Below are 24332 nucleotides of genomic sequence, written 5' to 3'. Positions count from 1 at the left end.
AAATTTAATAAACAGAATGCAGGTATGTAGAAATACAAACTGTTTTGAGATTATAAAACATGGTGCATCCATTTACAGAATCATAAATCAAAATCAATATGCACATTATGTCAGATAGAGAAGGCCGTGTTTGTCCAAAGAGTCCCCAGACTGTAATGAAATCAAAGTTCAAGGTTTAACAGTGACAGTGATTCTCTAAGACGTGGCCGCCGTATTTCATTGTGGAGACAGGGAACTATCATGTAAAGCTGTTAGGATAGACTACAGCATCACACAAATACAAACCTGAGTCTGTGAACAAGAGCTCTGACATACTTTTCATTGGTAAGAGCTGAGTATCACTAGACCCGCTATTGACAGGATTTTCCACTATTTGATGTTCAGTACTTCCACGAGTGGCTGTCTGTGCCTTTTTTCCTAAAAATGGGATGATTTGTGTTAAACTTTCAGTAACGATAACAATCAAATGGAGCGGATAGGTTGTGCTATTGGTGGCATGTGCAGGCATAAACCCAGCTGGAGGTCCTTGTCAAAACAAGTTGGTTTATTGTCATTTCTCTGTATGATAGAGGAGGAAAAAAATTAGTGCTGTCTAACGATTAATTGTGATTAATCGCATTCAAAATAGATGAGTGCAGAACAGTTGTAAAAACTTTTTGTTTATATAATATATGAGTGTGTACTGTATATATTTATTATCTATATAAATACAAACACATGCATGTATATATTTAAGAAAAATGTGTTGTTTATATATTAAATATATTAAATATAAATAATAAAATATAATATAAAAATATAACAATATAAAAATATAAAATGTATTTGTAAATATTTTCAAAATATATACTGAATGTGTGTGTATTTATATATATTATTATAAATAAACACAGCACACATACATATATTATGTAAACCAAACTTTTATTTTGGATGTGATTAATTGCAATTAATCATTTGACAGCACTAAAAATACAGTGTCTGTTGAGCCACATTACAGAGCACATCAAAGCTCTTTCCAAAATCACTTTTTGCATACAATGATGGTGAATATACAGTAGTAATTCTGTCATTTATTTACTCATCCTCAAGTTCTTTGTTTCTTTCTTCAAGAAGGTATTTTTAAGAATATGGCTAAGCAAACAGTTGATGGTCCCCACTGATTTCCGTAGTATGAAAAAAAAAAAATATTCCATGGGGTCCATCAACTGTTTTGGTTACACACATTCTTCAAAATATAATTTGTAAAAAGAAAGAAATTTATACAGTTTTGAAACAGCTTGAATGTGAGTAAATAATGAAAATTTTTATTTTGGGCTGAACTATGCCTTAAATACAATACTATGGCAAATTACATTCTACTTAGAGATTTTTTTATACTACTGATGTAAATCTAAGTGAATTAAAGAATGTTTTTTTTTTTTTTTTTTTTTTACATTTAAAAATGTAAATAGTTTCCTGTGAGGGTAGGTTTAGGTGTAGGGTTGGTGTAGTGTGATAGAAAATATGGTTTGTACAGTATAAACCCATTACGCCTATGGAAAGTAAAACCATAATTACAAACCTAAATAATATATAGTTCTGTTCTTAAGTTCACATAACTTTGGTTGTTAATAGAATTTTTGTCTTTGAGTGGTCTGGTCTGGTCTGGTGGTTCAAGTCTGGTAATTGGTTCAATTTTCAAAACTGGTTCAGCTGAAAGGTTGCTGGTATAGTGTGAGGAACAATCCATAAGCCATCACCATTGTGCCCTTGAGCAAGGCACTTATTCCCAGGTTGCAGCAGGGGGGTTGTTCAAATTCATAGCTGCGTTCTAAGGGGACATATAAAAGTCACCGAATCAAGTTCAACTGGACCTGCGCGGTGATAAATAAAGATTCTATTACATCTTCACTGCTTGCGCTTTACACTGCCCTATAAAAGATATTTGATTTTAGTTTTCATACTGTTTTCTCTTAATCAGAGCATAAGTGAGCTAAATCATAGTATGAGAAACCAGATGACAAAATGTCCACCAACAAAAAACAGTTGTAGATGAGTGCTATTCATTTTGAAGATCCCCTAATAACATTTCCCTAGAGGTGGCTGTTGCAACAATGAAGGTGAATTGCCTTGAAATATCACTACTTAGAAATCAAAAAGCACTTCGCAAGAGACTGAGAAAGAGAGTAAGCTTCATTCTACCTGACCTACTGAAATATTATATCTGGCCTAGATTCATATTCTAAACTTCCAGTGACAACAAAGATGATAGGATGGAAAGGTCAGACATATTGTTGGGTTATGTAAGATATTTATATTATGCTTAAAAAGGGAAATGGAGCACCATAATCTCCTGTGAAGAGATGGAAATCGAGAACTGAAAGGGGAAAGACTATAATTTAACGCACAGTAATCATGTTATTATATTATGCAATTCTATCAATGCTGTGGCAACTTTGTTTGCTTTTTGAAAATAGATTGTGTATGTATTTTATGCGTAAAGTTATTGCTGTGTCCATATTATGCTGTTCATAATTCCTACAACATGAATACTCCAGTTTAAAAACTCAGATTCTACAGCATAATATTATACAGATGTACTATATATTCCTGCATGGTTTAGATGTTGGGGATATTATTCTGAATAACAACCAAGGGATCATCTAAACACAAGTGTCTGATTAAAATGCTTCTATCCCTAATTGATTAAATACCTAGCATGGCCTTAAATGTACCCCTGAGACAAAACACTTGGCTGTTTGGAGGGCTTCAGAGGCTTGTTTGGAATAAATCATTAGCTGTTTGCTCCCGTAATGACTATAGGACAAGATCTGCCATTCTGTTTGTATACTCACTTACAGTATCAACTCCACTAATGTACCATATATCTTTTTATATGAGCATCTTTAAATCACAGAAATGTAATTTGATTTAGCTATACGCATGCAGTAAAAACTGTGTTAGTGCACTAGGAAAATGGTATGATCAAGCAGTAAAAGTGATTCAGTAAAAAATTCTAGTAAACATTTGACTACCAATCCTTGAAATATTGGTTTTGTGTAAAGAAATCATTAGTATACATGGGATTTTGGTTAATTTTCATAATAAAACTGACATCCATTAGGAATGGAGAAAAAAAAATTTAATGTTCACTTACCATATATGTTGTGATATACGGTGCATACAGTATACAGTGCATGTATTCATTATGCAAAAAGAATCACAAATATTATGGTGTCATGACCTAGATATTAATATAATATTGTTTTGCAAAGTTAATTGCAATTTCCCTTATTTCTGTTTTTTATATTAGGAGTGTGAGACTCATCCTTGTCTTAATGGAAGCTCATGTGTGGATCTTCAGGACAAATATGCCTGCATATGCATATGTTTCACTGGGAAGGACTGTGAGATTGACCACAATGTGTGTCTGCAGACGTCTCTTAATTTCTCATTGTGTTTTAATCTGGACATCTGGATGGACCTGGGGCCAGCTTCACATGCAGGTAAAAACAAGACTCTAGATGGAACTTCTGATGTTTTTGTGTATGATGTTCAACAATTTTGCTCTTGTTGTCATCCTAATTTATTGGTGCCTTGTGGAAAGCATTTCCTATCCAGGGCTGTATTGAAACAGCATTTGATTGTAGAGACCATTGGTGGTAATGGTTTCTTTGATCTACTTATGCTTACGATGCTTTTTGGAAATGGTAAATTAAGGCCTTAAAAGTCTCAAATCAGTGCACGGGTATTAAAATCACAAAGTCATGGAATTAAATATTGCATATTCCTTAAAATGAATGACTTGCTCAGTATTTTTCAAATACAAATATCTAAATATTCTTAAATCATTATACATTTATTTAAGTCTTCTAGGGGAAAATCAAGTCAAGGCTTGATTGCACAGACACTTTGTAGAGAACTGGATTGAGCTGGGGGCTGTTTCATAAAAGACGCTAAGAAAAGCAGGGATTAAAGTTCAAAACCTGACTTGAAATAACCTAACAAATCAATCGGGACTAAAGTGGTTTCGTAAATGACGATTTAAATTCATGCAATCTCACTAATTCGATCCAGGTTCAATGAGTCAGGATAATTTGATGTGCACGCTTAATCTTAAGCAGCCCTTAATGTCGATCATGGATAAAATCGATCCACCATGGCAAACAGCGAATATTTGTGTCGTTTAATGCATTTGAGACGTGTTTTCCTCAATGCATAACTGACACGTTACATGTATTTTTTCATCTTTAAATGTTAGAAAGTCATGCAAATATATCCATTTTGCATTTCAGGAGAGGACGAGGCTTACGTGAGTGAACGATTTTTTTTTTTATTATAATCATTTAACCACTGTATTTTTAAGTTAACCCAGTTTATTGAAACAAACAACAAATATTTTTGTTTTAACAGTCAAACACAAAATAAAAATTTAACATATCTCATTTCTAATGTTTTATACGGAGCCCAGCACATGGCATGCAGGAAAAAATAGTACGCTAAATCGTGCGCACGATTTACTAATTCGTTCCCTCAATGTGCTAAAACGTGCACATGATTACTATTGCGTTCCCTCGATTTACTATTTCGTTCACTCGATTTATAAATTGTGCACACGAGTTACTAATTTGTTCCCTCGATTTGCTAAATCGTGCGCATGATTTAGCAAATCGAGGGAACGCAATAGTAAATCGAGGGAACGCAATAGTAATCGTGTGCACGTTTTACTACATTGAGGGAACGAATTAGTAAATCTTGCGCACAATTTATTTATTTTTTCTTGCATGTCATGTGCGGGGCTCCGTAGTTTTATATGCAGATTAGGTCTGAAGGAAACTTTTGTCTGGTCTCCCGAGGCCACAGGAGGGCGCAATGAGCAAATTAATGCAGCGCATTAATTGTCAACGCAAGAAAATAACTGTATATTAAAAAAAATGTGCATTACGTCTAAATTACCTCATGAATCAAATATAATTTTTGTAAATTGCATAAACAATTATGAACAAAACAGCATCATGTATTTATGCATTGCTTAAAACAAGAGCCAAATCGCTCCCATCACACAGATTGCCTTTAAAAACATATGAGACGCAATGGAAAGGAATAAACCTTAATAAATTTGTGACCTGGTTTCTTAAAGTTTAAACTCTTTTAACTTTACATGGCTTTCTATAGGCTACATCTCTTGTGTGATGCGAATGCAGCAGTCATATTTGTCAGTCTAAAAAATTCGCTGAGTTTGCGTTCTGTGTGAATGGCTTGGTTTCAGTTTCAACCAAAATCTTTTACACATTTAGCTACTATGGTTCTCTAATATTTTGTATGAATAACGCGGTAATTGCATGTCTCGTGGGCTAGACTAACAAAATGCAAAAATGTCACTTACATCATCATCACCGCATCTCGTGTGCCACTGATGACGCTCCCTGACGCACACCTAACATTCGATTGTACTATTTTTATTCAAATGCAAATGTTTATTTTAAATTCGACTAATATTCTTTTTTTATTATTATTATTCACAATCTCCTCGTCACAGGCAGGCACAGCACTCAATTCAGCATACGTGCTTGTGTTTGTGTGTTCTGTCTGCGTAACTCAAAGCACGTGCACATCGTGCACTATATCGAACATTTTTTCTATCGTTATTGAAGATGGTGTACCGTCGATAAATATCGATACCGTTTCATCGCCCAGGACTAGGTTTAAGATGCATTTTCTGTATACTTTTATTTTTGGACTGATAACGTCAAATAATTGTATGTAAGAGAGTCAGCGCCTTAATATCAATGTGCTCCTCTTGGTCAGTGTTAGAGGAACTCAGCTTAGCCTATAGCCTGCCCCGGACCAGGTTAGTTTCCCAGCATAAGTTGCCAGAGTGACTGAGCCTGAGCTATGGTAATTTTGCTTTATGAAACCAAATCAAGTGAAAATAAGTCAGAAATACTGAAATAAGCCTGAAATAAGACTTGTTTTATGAAACAGCCCCCTGGACGATGACATCACTAAATCAACAATCAATTGTTATTGTCCTCTTACATTATTAACACACTATTTTCCTGTTTAACATTTTAAAGCTGCTTTGACACAATCTGTATTATATAAAGCACTATATAAATAAAGGTGACTTGACTTGACTTAAATGGACCTTAATCAAACCTGCAGCAACCCTCAGTAACTATAAACAATCAGACTGGAAATAATTTGTTCACTTAAATTCATTGAAAACCACTAATTTGTTCACAAACAAAACACCACTAACAAGTAAGAGCACGCTAAACAAACTTACATTGTACTTAGATTTTAAAACTGCCATACGCTGATCCAGACACATTTCCACAGTTTCTCTTGGTTCTTTTTCTAAAGGTCTGCCAGAGTGGATGATTATGCAGCAGCTGCTACAACATTATCGCTGAACTAAAGGGCTAAAATTACATTGTGGCGCATTGCACATTCTGCATAAGAGGGCCCATCCAACACATAACATATCTCATTATCTCTTCCTCCTAAGACAATATTCTAATGTGAATAAGCCCCCTGTCCAGAGTCTCTGATTAGCCCGGGTGATAATGCTATTTGCAATTCTCATTGTGTCAGGTGGACAGATGCATGGACAGACAGACAGCTGTGGAATGAGAAAGCATTGTCTGTCCAAATGAGGCCTCATTGGATTGATTTTCTCAAATGGAAAACAAACGCCCCCGTCCAACTTTGTGTTTATGCTTATTTGAAATCACTTGCGGACTGATGACTCGCAGGCCAATTTTATTAAAGCCTGTGTCATTTGGTAATGGACAAAAGCACACATTTTAAAGACCAAAAAATTGGAGCTCAATCAATTTTAAATCTGCTTCCATCGTTTTGCATAATGTTAAAGATTCAGAACAGATTTAGGGCTGATATGAAAGCCATTAAACCTGCCACATAAAGAAAAAATTGCCTCTCATTTGGCGTAAGCTGAATGTGCATATATATGCACCAGGACTTAATGCTTATCAGGCATTTTATGGAGACATACAGTAATAAGTGAATAGGGAAAGAAATTATATATCAATATTTCTATGAAATATTGGGCCCTATCATATACCCGGTGCAATGCGGTGCAAGTGTTTTTGCTAGTTTCAGCCCGACGCAGTTCTCATTTTCCCGTCCTTTGCTGCGTTGTGTAAATAGCGAATGCATTTGCGTCCATTTGTGCGCTCATGGGCGTGTTGGTCTAAAAAAAGAGGTGTGTTCGTGTGCATTGTTGACACGTTGCTATTTTGAGGAACTGAAAATAGATTGCGCCATGGACCAATTCAAACCTGGTCTAAAGTCTGGCGCAATGTTTTTGTTTGTTATTTAAAGAGCGCGTTAGTATAGACGCGTCCACAACGCGCGTACACGCTGCTTTTTACATACACAGGGACGCACAGCAGCACACAAACATGCCAAATATTAAAAATTAAAGGATTACAATGTAAAATAATATTATTGTGTAGGCTACATAAATATAAAAAATGCCTACATGTCATAATGGATAGTCATCGCATGTATCAGAGCTACCTATTTGCTTGCCCACGAGCAGCGCCGTTTCCTCTCTGAGACGCGTTCTGTCTTTGCGCTAGCAAATCCGTCATGGCACGAGCACAACTGGCTCTTAATGGGAATGGGAGATGACACTCTGATTGGTTTATTGCACGTTACGCCCAAACAAACCCCATTACTCATTAAAAGAAAAGGGACAACCCGTTTAGACCATGCGACCGGGCGTGCCGACCGTTTTCCCGTCGTTAAACTAGCAAACGTGGATTCGGACACGCCCTGAGTGCACCTGCGCCGTGCGCTTTAGACCATCTGCTTGGATTGTTAAAATAGGGCCCCTTATAAAAAATTTGTATACTTTACACAATACGTGTGTAAACATGGCCAAAGTAAAATAGTATATAAAATAATTCTCTAATATCTTTCATACCACAGTTGAGAATCTTGGTACAAGTTTGGTTAAAGTGGAGGTTTCCTGGAGCTGTCAAAGTCCTGAAAAATCTGATTTCAAATAAAGGGCTATTAAATGCAAACACTAGTATGCATACAAAATGAAAAATATAACATTCTCTAAACATCTTTTCTCATATCCATTTTATACGGTATACAGTGCCATGAAAAGTTTTTTTCCCCCCTTCCTGTTTTTTTAAATGCTAGCATATTTGTCATACTTAAAAGATTCAGATCATCAAACTAATTTTAATATTACTCAAAGATAATGCAAGTAAATACAAAATGTCGTTTTTAAATGATGATTTCATTTATTAAGGGAAAAAATCTTTCCAAACCTACCTGGCCCTACGTGAAAAATTAATTGCCTCCTCCTGTTAAATCATGAAAGAACTGTGATTTAACCACATTATTTTAGAAAGCTGAGTTGAATTTCACAAGCCAAACCCAGGCCTGATTACTGCCAGACCTGTTGAATCAAGAAATCACTTAAATAGAACTTGTCTGACAAAGTGAAGCATACTTAAAGAGCAACACATCATGCCATGAACTAAAGAAATTCAAGAACAGATGTAGCAGTCTGGAAAGGGTTATAAAGCCAAGTCTAAAGCTTTGGGACTCCAGCGAACCACAGTCAGAACCATTATCCACAAATGGAGAAAATTTGGAACAGTGGTGAACCTTCCCAGGAGTGGCCGGCCTACCAAAATTACTCCAAGAGTGCAATGAAGACTCATCCAGGAGGTCATAAAAGAACCCAGAACAACATCTAAAGATCTGCAGGCCTCACTTGCCTCAGTTAAGGTCAGTTTTCATGATTCAACAATAAGAAGGAGACTGGGCAAAAACGGCATCCATGGGAGAGTTCCAAGGCAAATGCCATTTTTGACCAAAAAGAACACAAAGGCTCATCTCACATTTGCAAAGAAATATCTTGATTATCCCCAAGGCTTTTGGGCAAATATTCTGTGGCCTAAAAGTAGAGACAAAAGTTAAACTTTGTGGAAAGTTTTGTCCCGTTACATCTGATGTAAAACCAACACAGCATTTCATAATAAGAACTTCATACCAACAGTCAAACCTGGTGGTGGTAATGTGATCTGGGGCTGCTTTGCAACTTCAGGACCTGGATTACTTGCCATAATTAATGGAAGCATGAATTCTGTACTCTATCAGAAAATCCTGAAGGAGAATGTCCAGCTGTCAGTTCATGACCTCAAGCGCAATTGGGTTATGCTGCAGGACAATGATCCCAAACAAACCAGCAAGTCCACATCTGAATGACTCAAGAAAAACTAAATTAAGGTTTTGAAGTGGCCAAGTCAAAGTCTGGACTTAAATCCGATCGAGATGCTGTGGAATGACCTTAAACAGTTATTAGAGTTTGGGGGCAATTAGTTTATCACGTAGGGCCAGACGGGGTTTGGACAGCTTTTTCACCTTAAATTAAATCATTTCAAAAATGATGATTTTTTTTTTATATATATTTGGGTTATCTTTGTGTAATATTCAAATTTGGTTGATCTAAATCATTCAAGTGTGACTAATATGCAAAAAAAAACAGGAAGGGGGCAAAACCTTTTCACAGCACTATATATATATATGTGTGTGTGTGTGTGTGTGTGTGTGTTATGTGTGTGTGTGTGTGTGTGTGTGTGTGTGTGTGTATTCATGCATTTATTTTAAAAAAAGACTGTTAAAAAAGCCAAAAGTTTCTTGTGAAATCTTTGTTCACAAATTCAGGGGTATGTATGTATTCATGCATTTATTTACATACTAGACTGTTACAGAAGCTATTTTAGGAAGTGCTTTTTCAGAACGCCTCTGGACACTTTGGAAGGAATATCTTTAAGTATCATTCGTCTTGACCTGATATTTATTGATATTCTTACAAATGTTATGTTTGTTTTGACACCTTTTCATGTTAGTTGATTTATAATTTATGCAGAAGCATTTTTAAAAAATTGTTTAAGCTACAGTTGTCCTTTCTACCATTTACAATGTGCATTTAGGAGCTTTTAAATGTGAACCGCTCAAAGCGCTGTAGTATACCAAAATATCTATTCATAATCATCTTTATCACCATGACTACAAAATGCACTGGATGCAAATACAATCACCATAAAGTATGTCAACCCAGTTTCACTTTACAGAACTTGAGTTTTAAGGGTGCAGATAATTGAACTATTCTTAAAAAATTCCAGGAGACATTTAAAAATGTTGCTATATGCCAACAAACTGTTAATGAGATGTTTCTCAGTTTGCTCACCATCTGTGTGGCAGTGCTTTCACAAGCTTAGCTGACCATATGTCTGTCATTAATTATGTTTTTCCTTTTGAATATTTGCTTTTTTGATGGGCTCAAGGCTGTGGCTCAGAAAGTCTTAAAACTCTTAAAAATACATTTTAAATAAAAGAATAAAAAAAAATAAAAAAATATGACTCACTTTTAAAAGAGGAAAAAATACGAATCCTTTTATACGGCTTCCTGTCAGGTTTTGTGGGAGATTTCTGTGAGGTAGAGATGAATGAATGCTGCTCTGAGACTTGCTTTCACAGGGCCATCTGCCAAGACCTCATCAATGGCTACCAATGTCACTGTCGACCAGGTGAGGCATTTATGTTATAGAAAATACATAATATAATGCAATATAGTATATAAAGGTATGAAGAAAGTGGGTTACCTCTTATTTGCTTTATACTGTATGTACTGTATTTGGCTTATGCTTTATAGACAGGGTTAATGACATAGTAAATAATATCTTGATGTGTATTTTGCAATAAAAACAATTCTCGGTCAGCAACACTTACTCAGCCAATGGTGTGAGTTTGGGAGCGGAACTGTTTGTTTGTACTGACCAATGACAGATGGAAAGTATTTGGGAAATCTTTTTGATAAGTTATTCCCCCACCCCCCACCCCCTTCTGGACTGTCTGTGTGTGTGTTTTGCTCCCCATTACCCAGGTTCGTGTTAATTGTGTTAATTTGATTCTGTTCACCTGTGTTCCCCTGATTGTTGGATTTACCCCGTGTTGGATTAATAAAGACTCTTGCAATTATCCACAGCTCCATGTTCCTTCCGGCAGCGTAACGTGACTGATAATAATAAGAACTGTTTCTTGAACACCAAATCAACATATTAGAATGATATTTGAAGTATTATGTGACACTGAAGACTGGAGTAATGATAATGAAAATTTTGCTTTGCCATCACAGGAATAAATTATATTTGAAAATATATTAAAATTGAAAACACTTATTGTAAATTGTAGTAATATTTCACTTTTACAATATTAAATTTTTTTCATTATTATTATTTATTTTGGTCAGATCAATTTTGGTGAGTATAGGAGACTTAATTTGGGAGCGGAAAAACAACAATTTTGTTGACCCAGATTTTTTAATGATAGTGTATTTTCCTTTTTTTTTTTTTTTTTTTTTTTTTTTTTTTTTTTATCTACTCAGTTTTATTAACAGTATTGTTTAATGGTTTCAAATTGCATTATTAGCATGATGCACTTTTTGTTTATCTAGTGTTTGTTATTGCAGAGAAATAAAAAATAAAAACTTTAACTTTTTCAGCAGTATCTTTTTTTTTTTTTTTTTTTTTTTTTACCTTCCTGATAGTCTTATATCTGAAGAACACAAGAGAGATAAAGGTTTATGAAAACTCTCTGCTTCATGCATCTTGATTTTCCCCCATGCAAAAATCACTTAGGTTCCTCCGGGGAGTAATTTGCTCTTGCAGGCTACTGAAACAGACACAAGCCTCATAGAGTATTAAAATGTATTCAGCCTGTATGTGTGCGTGTGTGGATGCTTTTCAGAATGTGAAAACGAAGCAGGAATGGAGATGGTGTAGAAAAAGTATGAGACTGGCAGAGAGAGGTGGGGGTTGTTGCTTGCGGGGTGGGCTCACTGGGGCACTCTGGGTTTTTGTTCCTGGTAGGTTGGACAGGCCTTCACTGTGAAGATGACATTAATGAGTGCTTGCTGCAACCGTGCAACCAGGGAATGTGCAATCAGAATGAGCCTGCCATGGATACACCTGCTTCTGTCGGCCTGGATTTGTGGTAAGTCACACTGAGTCCCCCCTCCCCTTCCTTCTCCTCCCTGAGCTCTTCATCTTCCCCTGAGGTGATTTTGAGAGAGATGCAATGCTGTTTGTCTTTCTCCTGTCAAGTATCCGCCATCCGTTTGTTTCCATTCCAATATTGCGATGGCCTTTAAATATCCTTGACGTCCTCAGGATGGTAGGCAGCAGAGTTCTTTAGTATTCAACATGCCAGTGGTGTTTTTCAAGTGTGGGGAAGCACAGATGTCACTTATCAATGGCAGAATGTGCATGCCATTTACCTGTTTTTGTATTTTCGTTTCTGCAGTGTTGCTTGTCGAAGTACCACTAAACAAAAAGATGAGCAATAAGATATTATATAAATGCTAATGTAACTACTCTTATCTTAAAATGGAAGTGCATGTATAATATTACAATATATATTATATATATCACCGTGTGTGTGTGTGTGTGTGTGTGTGTGTGTAAGCCTATATACATACATACACAGTTAGGTCCATATATATTTGGACACAGGCACAATTTTTATTATTTTAGCTGCTGACCAAAACATATTCAAGTTACAGTTATATGATTAAAGTGCACACTCTGATCTTTAATTTGAGGGTATTTTCATCAAAATTGGAGCAAAGGTTAAGGAATTACATCTCTTTAATATGTACCTCCCCTCTTTTTCAGAGCACCATAAGTAATTGGACAATTGACTCAAAAGCTGTTTCATGGACAGGTGTGTGCTATTCTTTCGTTATTTCTGCATCAATTAAGCAGGTAAATGTCTGGAGTTGATTCTAAGTGTGCCATTTGCATTTGGAAGCTGTTGCTGTGAACCCACATCATGTGGTCAAAGGAGCTGTCCATACAAGTGAAACAGACAATTGTTTGGCTTCAAAAGCAAAACAAATCAATTAGAGAGATATCAGGAACATTGAGAGTGGCCAAATCAATAGTTTGGTACATTCTGAGAAAAAGAATGCACTAGTGCAGTGGTTCCCAACCTCGTTCCTGGAGGCCCCCCAACACTGCACATTTTGCATCTATCCTTTGTCTGACACACCCATTTCAGGTCTTGGAGTCTCTACTGATGAGCTGATGACCTGATTGAGGAGACATTGAAAAGCTGTAGTGTTGGGGGGCCTCCAGGAACATGGTTCGGAACCACTGCACTAGTGAAATCAGCAACATAAAAAGGCCTGGACGTCCACGGAGTACAAGAGTGGTGGATGATTGGAGAATCCTCTCCATGATAAAGAAAAACCCTTTCACAACATCCAGAAATGTGAAGAACACTCTCCAGGGGGTAGCCATGTCACTGTCAAAGCCTACAATCAAGAGAAGACTTCACGAGAGCAAATACAGAGAGTTTACCACATGGTGCAAACAAGGCTTGATTAGACTTTGCCAAAAAACATCTGAAAAAGCCAGACCACTTCTGGAAGGGCATTCTAATTTAAAGGGGTCATATGACGTTGCTAAAAAGAACATTAGTTTGTGTATTTGGTGTAATGCAATGTGTTTATGCGGTTTAATGTTCAAAAAACACATAATTTTCCACATAATGTACATTATTGTTTCTCCTCTATGCCCCGCCTTTCTGAAACACATTGATTTTTTTCAATGCTCATCATTCTGAAAAGCGAGGTGTGCTCTGATTGGCCAACTATCCAGTGCATTGTGATTGGCCAAATACCTCAAGTGTGTGACGGAAATGTTACACCCCTTACCATACTGTGATGCAGTGTGTCCCGGTGCTATGAGACGAAACCAGTAAAACCCATTATAAACGAGGCATTTGCTGCATCCAGTGGGGACATAATTACTGATTATAATGACTTATACTGTCTTTTTATGCGTTGCGTTGCGTATCGTGCTGCATAAACATAAAACCATGTCTGCATTTGTGATCGTAGAAACGACAAACAAGCACTACTCTCGCGTTTGAATTGTCAGTGGCAAATCCTTTAAATATGAAAACTTACAGGCTGTGAGTCAGAAGCGCCAGACTGTCCTTGCAAAGTTGGAATTGCCCCACTTTATAATAACAGACACTGGCATTTTAGGCTACTGGTGGCATACAGAGCGGCAATTATCTCATTATAATTATCGTGTCAGTGTCCAAATATTTGGACCTTAACTGTATGTGTATATATACATACAGTATATAACGGAAATTAGTGAGAAACAACTGCGAATACTGGATATTTACAGTGGCATCAGTAACCAAATGTTTTGTAAGATGCTCAATGCTGTGAATCAATGATACGTATAGGTTCACATCAACACCTAAAATCTTAAATGCACAGGGTGTGATATATACTACATGTCCATAAATTTTATATAAGAAAAACTAGGACATATATAGATGACAGATGACAGCTTAGTGTAATTTATACTCCTATTCGGCCCAATGTGAGTTTTGCACCATGCTTGAATTCTAATGCCCCCAGCCTTTAGTTGTGTACACTGCACTTATTTCAGCATATTGCATCAAACATTGTACTTCCTCACCATAATGCCACATACTACTGCAATTATTTCTGAAACCCTGACTGCCTTATTATTGTACTGACAATATGGTTGAATGTGGCATCAAACCACATCCCAGCAGGCATTTCAAAAACACTTAGAGAAAAGATCTGTGTTGTGAGAAAAGTCTTCATTTTGTGTTTCAGGGGGAAGTCTGTGAATATAATTACAATGACTGCTTGATCCAATCATGCCCTGATGGGTTTTCCTGTAAGGACAGCATCAGCAATGTCAGCTGTGTCCCTGTGAAGACAGACACATCCTCTGTTCTACCATCTCAGTCGTGTTGTGGAGAACCATCAACACCAACCCAGAGTTACAACCCACTTTAGCACCTGTGGAGAACTTACAAAACGCTGAGCTGCCGACAGGTTGGTACTAAAACCACATATGCAATATTTTGTAGTTTTGTGATACCTTTTTTATGTTTTTTAGCAGCCTCATAAAATCCTAAGTGTTACATAAATAATTTTTGGTTTTGAGTCTGAAATGTCTTTGAATCATGATCAATTCCTTATGAAGAGCATGCCTCTTTGCAAGGAAGCAAAATATTTTTGCATTTTAACATTATGAGTAATAACTTCCACAGTACTGACATAGGACTGGGTAAATGAAAGACATCGTGTGCAATTGAAAACAATCGATAAGCTTTTGTGGTTTGTTTAGATTGATCAGCTTTAATATCTTCTTGTCTTTGGAAACCTAAGAGATTATTGACACTGCTTAAGAGATTTATCACAATTATCTATGAACCCCTTATCAATCATTTGGAAAAATATGGTGTATTTTTTATATAGAAATATATTTTGTATGTTGAAAAAAATGCAATCAGAACTCACTTACCCCCATGTTGTTCCAAACCTGATGAAGGACTTTCTTCTGCGTAACACAAAAGAAGATATTTTTAGGAATCATGGTAACTAAATTGACTGATTTAATTCCAACTAGTTAACACACATAAACTCAAAATATATTATTTTACCATTCATAACTAATTTGTGTTTTAAACCAAAAATAAAACCAACATTATTATTAAACTAATTTGTGTTTTAAAGCAAAAGTGGAACCTACATTATTATTATCTTTAATTAGATGCTTTTGATAAGATTATGTTTAGGTGTTTGAAACTTTTATTTTTAGTTCTCAGTTCTTGGGAAATTTCTCATGAAATGAGATGATCACGCTGCTTTTTCTCAGTTAGAGAGAGAGAGAGCCCTACTGAGCTTGTGCTGAGTTATTGTCATCACTCTTATTTGTGAATTTTCGATTGCCTTTGCTCTCCCCTGGTATCAGTGACTACAATAACATACAGATACATTACCACAGGCAACATAATGTCAGACAAAAAGTCCTTGAAATGTGTATTCCGAAAACATTTCCCAAATAACCTACATTTTGCTTTGCTCTTTTACAAAATGAGCTGGGAGCCCCTAAATGTTAGTAAGATAAACACTCACCATCTGTGGTATGTCTGATAATAAGAGCTTTTTCCACATTTGTTCCACTAATGTTCTCTGAAGAAGCAATAGTTTGAACAAACTCAATTAGTTTTCGCTGGAAAAATTACAGCTAATTAGGAACTATGTGCTAGATGTTTGAGTATGACACAAAACACCCATTGGTAGCAGTGAATGAATTGTAGAGCGCCAAAATGTCAGTGTGGAACATGAAGACTTAATTTCCACATCACTTAGGAAATTGAGCCATCCTAGCCCAACTTCCTGACAATGGACTAATAAATGGATTCTGGAGGCTAAATTTGTCAAATCACTGAAGGTAATTTGGTGAAGCAAAGTCTAAGCAAGTTATTTTAGAAGAAAAAACCCATGAATGCACTTAAATTTCCCTAAAGCATGACTTTCTTTCTGAATTGATTTGAAATGAACTGCTGGCCCGTAGCCATTCTTCAAGTATTTTTTTCTAAATACAGCATTTCACAGCGTTAAAGAGTGAGAATGAGATGTTATTCTCTCGGTTACAGGCGAGTTTCTGTTGTACAGTTGATCTTTTGAACATTGTGCTGCTAGAACAGTATCTAAGATTGCCACTATACAAAGCGAACCACAAAAAAAATCAATAGACCAGTTACAGGGCCAAAATAAAGGTAAATGTGTTTCTGGCATATGTTGAGAGTGATTTTGACATTTAAGCTAGACTTTATGGTGGTCCTGGGGGGCACAACACAATGGAATTAAACCTCTCCACAGAATGAAAAATGTTGTAAACAGAGAAAATGCATTTGGATCTCTTGAGGGCGCAGAAATGTGTCTGGATATGACGGCGTGAATGTTTGCTCTAAGATACCATCATCACTAATTTCTTCAGCCACTACTGAGAAAGACAAAGTGTGTGTAAGTCAGTGCCCTCGGGGAACAGTGCAGTTAATTTTCCAAACATGCGCTTTGCAGAAATCATTGAATCTACAATGCAGAAGGCAAATGCTACAGACAGCTTTAAAGGTTTGCCTGGGCATCCATGGGAATTTTCTTCAAGTGCCCGAGAGGTACACTATGGCTGAGTAATCGCTCTGCGATTGTCCAGACAGGGTGGAATTGAGGCCATTTTTTATTAAGATAAAACTCAAGGAAGCTGCTGTAGTCTTAACTCAAAAATGGCGGGATAGATCTATCACCAAAAGTTGGACTCAGAAATCCATTTAGTCTTTGGATCGCACACATTTTTTGATGGACAGCTGACTGGGATCGTTTTCACAGAACAGTGAATCAGACTTGATATGATGCAGTTGAATTCTAGATAAAAGAAATGCACATTTATCAATCTCCATGTTAGATTTTTTGGTGTTTTGTTTTGATTTTTGTTTTGTTTTGTTTTTTGTTGTTGGTACTTGTCTTAATAGGTTGGTTCTCTTTTAATTCATGGGTGTCTGTCTGTCTATTTATGTCAAGTAAATATTTTTCAGCTTGATGATATTAACTTAATTAAATTTAAATTCAATATATATTCAATTCCAATTGCATGTTTCCTGCCACTTTTCAAAATATATTTAAACTCAGGAATTGAATTTGAATTTAAAAGGCATTCTCAATTCAGTTCTAAATGACGCACAATCCTGGTATTCATCCTTTCCTTTCCAATGCACGTTGAGGTCTCCTACAATTACATAAAATATTAGTCATAGTAAAAATGAGAGCAGGATACCAGACTGCCAATGAGCAGACAAAGTCTTGAAAGCCTGATGCAATATTTATTTTGCAGTTTTGTACATTTAATTCCCCCACATTCAAACATTGGTCTCAGAATATAATAACTTAATGTATTTGTCTTTACAATCTTAAATTATTATTCAACAAAGAACATATACTGTAATTTGTAAATAGACCAGCAAAGTCTCATCAATATGTCTATCTAGGTCGCTCTCTAAAAACATCTTTTGCCCTAGGTGCAGCTATAAATAGATTAGCCAGGAACTTGCATGATACCTCTGCTCTCGCTTTCTGCTGTCCTCCCCTCCTCCTCTGCGTTCCCAGCGTACTCGGTGTAGAATATATTTTAGAAACAAAAGACAAAGGAGTTCCTCTTTGATATCTTCAAACCAGTCAGTGGCAGTCAGGTCTTGCTGGTTTGGACGTGTAACTTCAAATGCAATGATTGGACAAACAGTTGATGCAACACTTTGGTAAAGCACAGGAAATGTGACAAAATTTGAAGTTAATTTGTGTGTCCATCATATTTGGAAGAGGAAAAAAAACTTGAATGAACTCATTACGTTAGTATGAATAATCAAACAAACTTCAAATGTGCCTGCTTTATATGATCTGTCATCGCATGTTGATGTCAGGCAGTCTAACGAGGTTCTGTGAATTCCTGCACATGTATATGTATGGGCTGATGGGAACACAGACAGGGCATAAATCAGATGGCAATAAAGGAAAATGATCATTAATTTATTTGCATAACTAGCATTGAATTATTCATCATGGTTTCAATCTGCTCAATCTGTATCTCATTAACATGAATTATGAGGCCTATAAATCTCAGTTTTATGTAATGTCTGTCTTAATTTCTTTGGGACACTTTTTGCACATGTTTTTGTTGTATAAATCTTTATAAATTACAGATACACACATGACAGATAAATTATGACTATAATCTTGATTTATCAAGATTATCTCATTGTGAAATTCCATACCTTAAAATTAAAAAAGATTATCTCTTATTTGTAATTTGTCTTTTGATTTATCAAGATTATCTCATTGTGAAATTCCATACTTGAAAATTAGAAATATATAGAAATCAGTTTAGAATAGTAAGAAGTAACACTTCTACGCATTACCTTTTATCATATTATATTATAATCAGTGATTATTGTACATTCAATGCTTGTAAGTACTTTTTTTGCTTCCCATATTATAGAGTATTTTATCGCTGGGTTTTATTGGTACACTCTCAGAAAAAAATGTGCAAAAGTTGTCACTGAGGTGAAAGTAAAAATATTCCACTTAGGCACTAGTATACACTCCAGGTACGAACATTAGTACCTAAAGGGTGCATATTAGTACCTAAATTATACCCTTTCAAAACTGCCCCAGTGACAGGTTTTGTAGCTTTTTTTTTTCAGGTAGTGTAGGGTTTCTGTGTGGTTGCTTGCTAGATGGTTTCTTACTATTGGTTATGTTTAGGTCCTTTCTTCAATGTAAGTCTAAGTGTGTCCTTTTTTCATGTTTTATAGTCTGTCAGGTAACAATCATGATCCCGTAGAAAATGGCATTAATTAAAAGGTTTCACATTTTGAGGTCTCATTTGTTATGCACAGGTGTTGCAGGCGAGTTATATGCAAAAATGTACAGTAGCAAAAGTCTATAATGATGTTTGAATGATAATTAAAGTTATTTAACTATAAAAGAAGCAGCTGATTAAATTATAACATGGTGCTTAAGTGCAAAGTTAGTCTTGCATTTGTTTATTTTTCATGAGTGCTTTCCCTGCTTCTAAAGTTTTAATGGATGAGCTTACCATTCATTCATTAAACAGCAGTATTTTTGAATGGCCGTAAGGAAAGCGCTGATTTTCACACGCTCTCTCTTGTTCTTCCCTTCACACAGATCTATATTTATACATCCCATAATAGTGTTCATCAGCACAACTGGCAGCGATCCAGCAGACTCAGCATTTCACAAACATGAGCAATAACTACACCCTCAAAGTGTTTGCAGACTTATTTTATCCAATAAGAATTTCATGTTCGAGATTTCCTGTAGTGTGTCTTTTATAGCTCCCTCTGTCGATAATAACCGACAAATGAGCTCACAATCACCTGTCCCTATTGACCAGTTTTGATTTGAATGTTAAAGAATGAGCGAAAGCAGACTGTGCCAAGCACGTGATGAAGTTAGTGGCTAAAATACAGATTTCAAAAAGGGATGTGGAGTTAACTGCTAATGAGGTGAGTGTTTGCCTCCCGGCACCAATCACGGACTGCGTGAAAGCCTTATATCAGTCCAAACAAGTATCTCAAATTAATGAATGGCTGAGTCTCAGAGGGGTGATTTTCCATCATCAACGCTGGTAAACCTGCCTAGAACACCAGGGGAGGGAGAAGGTAGACGCTTCGTAATCGCCCCGCATTCATCCTCATTAATCAGAGATCACAGCCTCTCGTTTCCCGATAAGTCTCCATTCTTTCGGTCGCAGGCCTCACTCTGAGATATTTGTCCTATTATGGAGTGTGGGACTTAGCAGATGCATGGGGATTTTTCTACAAGCTACCAGAGACCTTCAGCGGCAGATCAAAAGATTTCTGCATTAAAAAGATTTAAAGTCAAGCAAATATTGATAAAGGCTTCATCTGCTGTAGGTCCATTAATCGTGACAGCAATCGCAAAACGTGTGCTCTGTTTTGTAGCCTGGCATGGGTCAATCACGGGGAGGGAGAAACACCGCAGGCAGGTCCACATTATTGAGCGTTTCATTGCAAAATACCCCGAGGCAAGACCTTTCGTAGGAACTGTTTGAGATTGAAGGGCATTAACTCCAGACCAACGCTAATGCTTAGGCCAAATTGCTCAAGTCAGAGCCGGTCTTTTAAGTTTGTCCGCATCAGTACTCTAAATGATCTCAAAGAGGGTGGAAGTCTGAAAATGTCCCATAATTGCCGACTGATGCGGATGACAGAGAGCAGGATATCATGGCTTAAAATGAGGCATGTAATAAGCTGGTATAATTTTTCTCAGACAGTCACTCACTCTCGCTCTCTTTGCAATGGGAATTTATTTGCCTTTCTTGGCGAACCATGTGCTACTGCAAGTATCTTGTGGGTTACTGTTCATTTGCGCTAAAAACCCCTCATGGTACAGGGATGAGGTTCCTCAAGCTGACAGAAAGAGGTTTACTCAGTAGAGAGATCTTCTTAAACCTTCTCCAAGCAAGCTGTTCTCATTTACCATGCACTTGCTGAAGAGAAAAGCAGCTATTTTTTGCATTATCACTGGTAACTGGCCTGTTCCTGTGTTTTTTAGCTTGCATCCTTTGAAATGTTAAACACATAATGCATTTAGATTTCATTATGAGATGAGAGATTTTCTGCCATGTCTAAACATAATAGATGCACTACAGTGGTAAGGACATTTTGAGGTGAAAATCAGTGGCTTTACAGAATCCACTGACTGCAGAAAACAAGAGGCTCTTTCCTTTCCTACCCCCCCCCCCCCCCCCAATTAAAGTTGATCTAAAAACTGCCTTTTAAATGTACTAAGTCATGGCAGGTAATGGATCTCTCTAAGCTTTGATCAAACTCCTGTGAGAGAAAGGAGCTACTGTACCAGACACAATTATCATAAAAGACCTTTAAAATGAAAAATGGGGATTTACAGGCTTTCAGAAATTTTTGTGAGTCAGATGACAGTGCAGTTTATAGAGTCAATTTTCCCTCCCAAAAAACTCCTTCATCATATGTGAGATTGATTGAAGTTTTGTAGACTCATCCATATAATGTATACTTAATTTCTGTTTACCAAAGTTTCAGAAAGATTTTGAATGTTAATTCAAAGCTGTTGAGAAAAGTGCAATGAAGATATCATTGCAAGCTGCATCTGTGGCACCACTTTAATTTGACTTAAATCTTCAATGCAGTTAAAGTTTACATTTCAGTGGGTTCTATTTTTTTATTTAGTTTTCTTTTTGTGTGTTCATCCTTTGATTTCTTTAATGGTTACGGTGTTTTTTGCTTTTTATTATTTTGCACGTTCCAGAATCTGTTTGCACGGATTATACAAGATACAACTTTGACAAATATGCAATATTAGCTATATTTGAAATGTAATTTTTTTGTTGCTTATACAGTATGAATGTAGTGCAATATGATTATTTAAATGTCTACTGATTGCTGTGAACCTATCTACATTAAAAATAGTTTGTTGTTGTTTATACAGTATTATAAATCACAATGGAAATGGAAGTTTAGGTAAGGAAAGACTGCATTGGAAACCATATCCCAAATACAGTAATAAAATAAACTGTGCTCAGTATACTTATTGCATACTGCAAAAACAAGTGGTATTAATTTTATGTTAGGATTAAATCTGTGTTAAATAATATGTAATGCTTATTCTTTCTGCTCAGAGCTAAACATTATCATAATAAGCATTAACATATTCATAGTTTTAAGAGCACTGTGATCCTTTGTAACCTTGTAATATTCACAATTGGTAGAACAATTTAGTCTTAATTTAGAAATATTGGCTCACCGTGGGGAATTTAATGTGGAGAGTATCAATTCTTTGATGGTTTCTAGTGTTCATAATGTGTTACTTGTGTGCTTTCTTCAGTTTTGGTTAAATCCACTGAAGTCGATTAAAAAGGGATAGTGGCAGAATGAAATATGTTACTTTGCACAGTAAAAGTTAAACTGTTCTATAAGTATTATGAATAACTGCCATAAAATTTATTTTCCATTAATTAATATTCCCTGTTTTTCCAGTTTATTCAGATTGAACTCATTATTTTTATTCAGAATTTATTCAAATTTTCTATTCTTATTGACTCATGTTCTAATACAGCTGCTTACTTCACAATACAGTGCTGAATATTAATAAAGTTGTTGCCAACTTTTTTACTTGGAATGACATGATAACAAATTTTCTGTGATGTTTATTCTCATTAGGTTTTACTGTAGCATAAGGCTACATTTTCTCGTACCCAGGATGAAATAATCCTGTTTTAAATATATATTTAATTCAGCTGTATTATGAAAAAATGTTTTTGTTTACTAACCCCCAGAATGAAATAAAACCTTCGATATCTATGCAAATTCTGGTTACAGATAACATCCACACTATGTTTAACTGCCTAAATATCCCTCCTACAGATATTAGTTTTTGGAGATATTCTGGGAAATCCTTTTTGGAGTTTGAAGGCATTGAAGTTGATGGTGTGTTCAGTGTCACGGTGAGATTCTGGACTGAATCCATGTACGGAACCCTGCTGTATTCGGCCAGTGTCAAAAAAGGCATCTTCTTCATAAAATTCTACATTTCCAGTGGAACGCTTTGGGTAATTCTGCAAATGCATATACATTTGTGGTTTTTGTGTGTTTGTTTTTCAAAGCTATCTCATTACTTTTACAAATCAAAGAATATGCATGAGAAATAATTAGATGGAAAATACTGATATATGTTTTTCCCACACGCTCCAGTATGACTTTTTGTGCAATCAAAAGGAGGGAGTTCCGTGGATCAATATAGCACAGCACGTCGCTGATGGAAATGAGCATGTGCTTTTGAGGTAAGAGAATTTCTCCTCCAGTATCCGAATTGTTTGAGATCATAGAGGTTAAAATGAATCAGATGTCTACCAATTGTATAAGGGACATGGGAAAAGTTCATTAACAGAAAACAGATGGTGTAACTGGTCGTTAATGTAAAGGTAGCCTTTCGTAGATTATCCATAAGTTGAAATAGACCACAGAAAGTAATTAGAGTATAGAAAGGCTCTTTTGATAGTCAGTCATGAATAATGTATTCCTGCTTATTAATAATTAGTAAGGTGTTTGTTAAGTTTAGGTACTGAGGATTAGGGATGTTGAATGTGCTCATGCAGAATATATGTATGTTTTATAAGTACTAATAAACAGCCAATACAGTATGATTATAGTAGGCATGCTAATAAGCACCTAGTTAATCGTGAGAATTGGTCCCTATACTGAAGTGTTCCCCTGAAAAAGTTTCCAATAACAGGACAACTGTTGCAGCCAGTCAACTGGCACTGAGATCCTGACAGAGACCTGGGTACAGGTAATATACACATTATATTATTCATTTACATGATGGAGAGTATTTCTGTCCAGCTCTTACACTTACATTTGTTCAATTCTGTAAATGGGTGCCATATAACCCCAGATTTGTCAGGCCTGGGTATTTCGACTGAGAGCTGAATGATTGCTGAGAGGTCTTTAATGTTCAGAAGCACAATTCACACAGGTCCATTAGGTTTGTTTCTTTTCATCCAATTCAGCAGAAAGTAAAATGCATGGTCACACAGTCATTGAAAGATTTGATCAGATTCTGAGTCTCTGAGAGACAGCGCAGCCTCTTCACATCTGAACGCTTTAGCCAGCTCCCGATCTTGAGTGCATCAGCCTGTTTATGTCTGTTTTTCATAGAGATTTTGAAAAGCTTCCAAGATACACCAGCTGCACAAATCAGTCATTACTTTTGTGCCAAATAGCAAAGACTTAGTGTGAAAGAGAGTTGTCAAAACAAGACTGAGTAGGGGGGAAAACAGGACTGAGAGACCATCTCTTAAAATGGGTTGTATTATTCA

At 36.1% G+C, this 24332-nt stretch overlaps 1 pseudogene; it reads left to right on the top strand.

Moving 5' to 3' along the window:
* The first annotated feature begins 4165 nt into the window (after positions 1-4165).
* The window catches only part of LOC122139461, a 75556-nt pseudogene continuing 55389 nt past the window's right edge, over positions 4166-24332 (top strand).

The sequence above is a fragment of the Cyprinus carpio genome, chromosome B13 (assembly GCF_018340385.1).
Source record: "Cyprinus carpio isolate SPL01 chromosome B13, ASM1834038v1, whole genome shotgun sequence".
In the NCBI taxonomy this organism is placed as follows: domain Eukaryota; kingdom Metazoa; phylum Chordata; class Actinopteri; order Cypriniformes; family Cyprinidae; genus Cyprinus; species Cyprinus carpio.
Note: the sequence above shows the minus strand (reverse complement) of the source record. Positions and strands in the feature narration are given on the sequence as shown.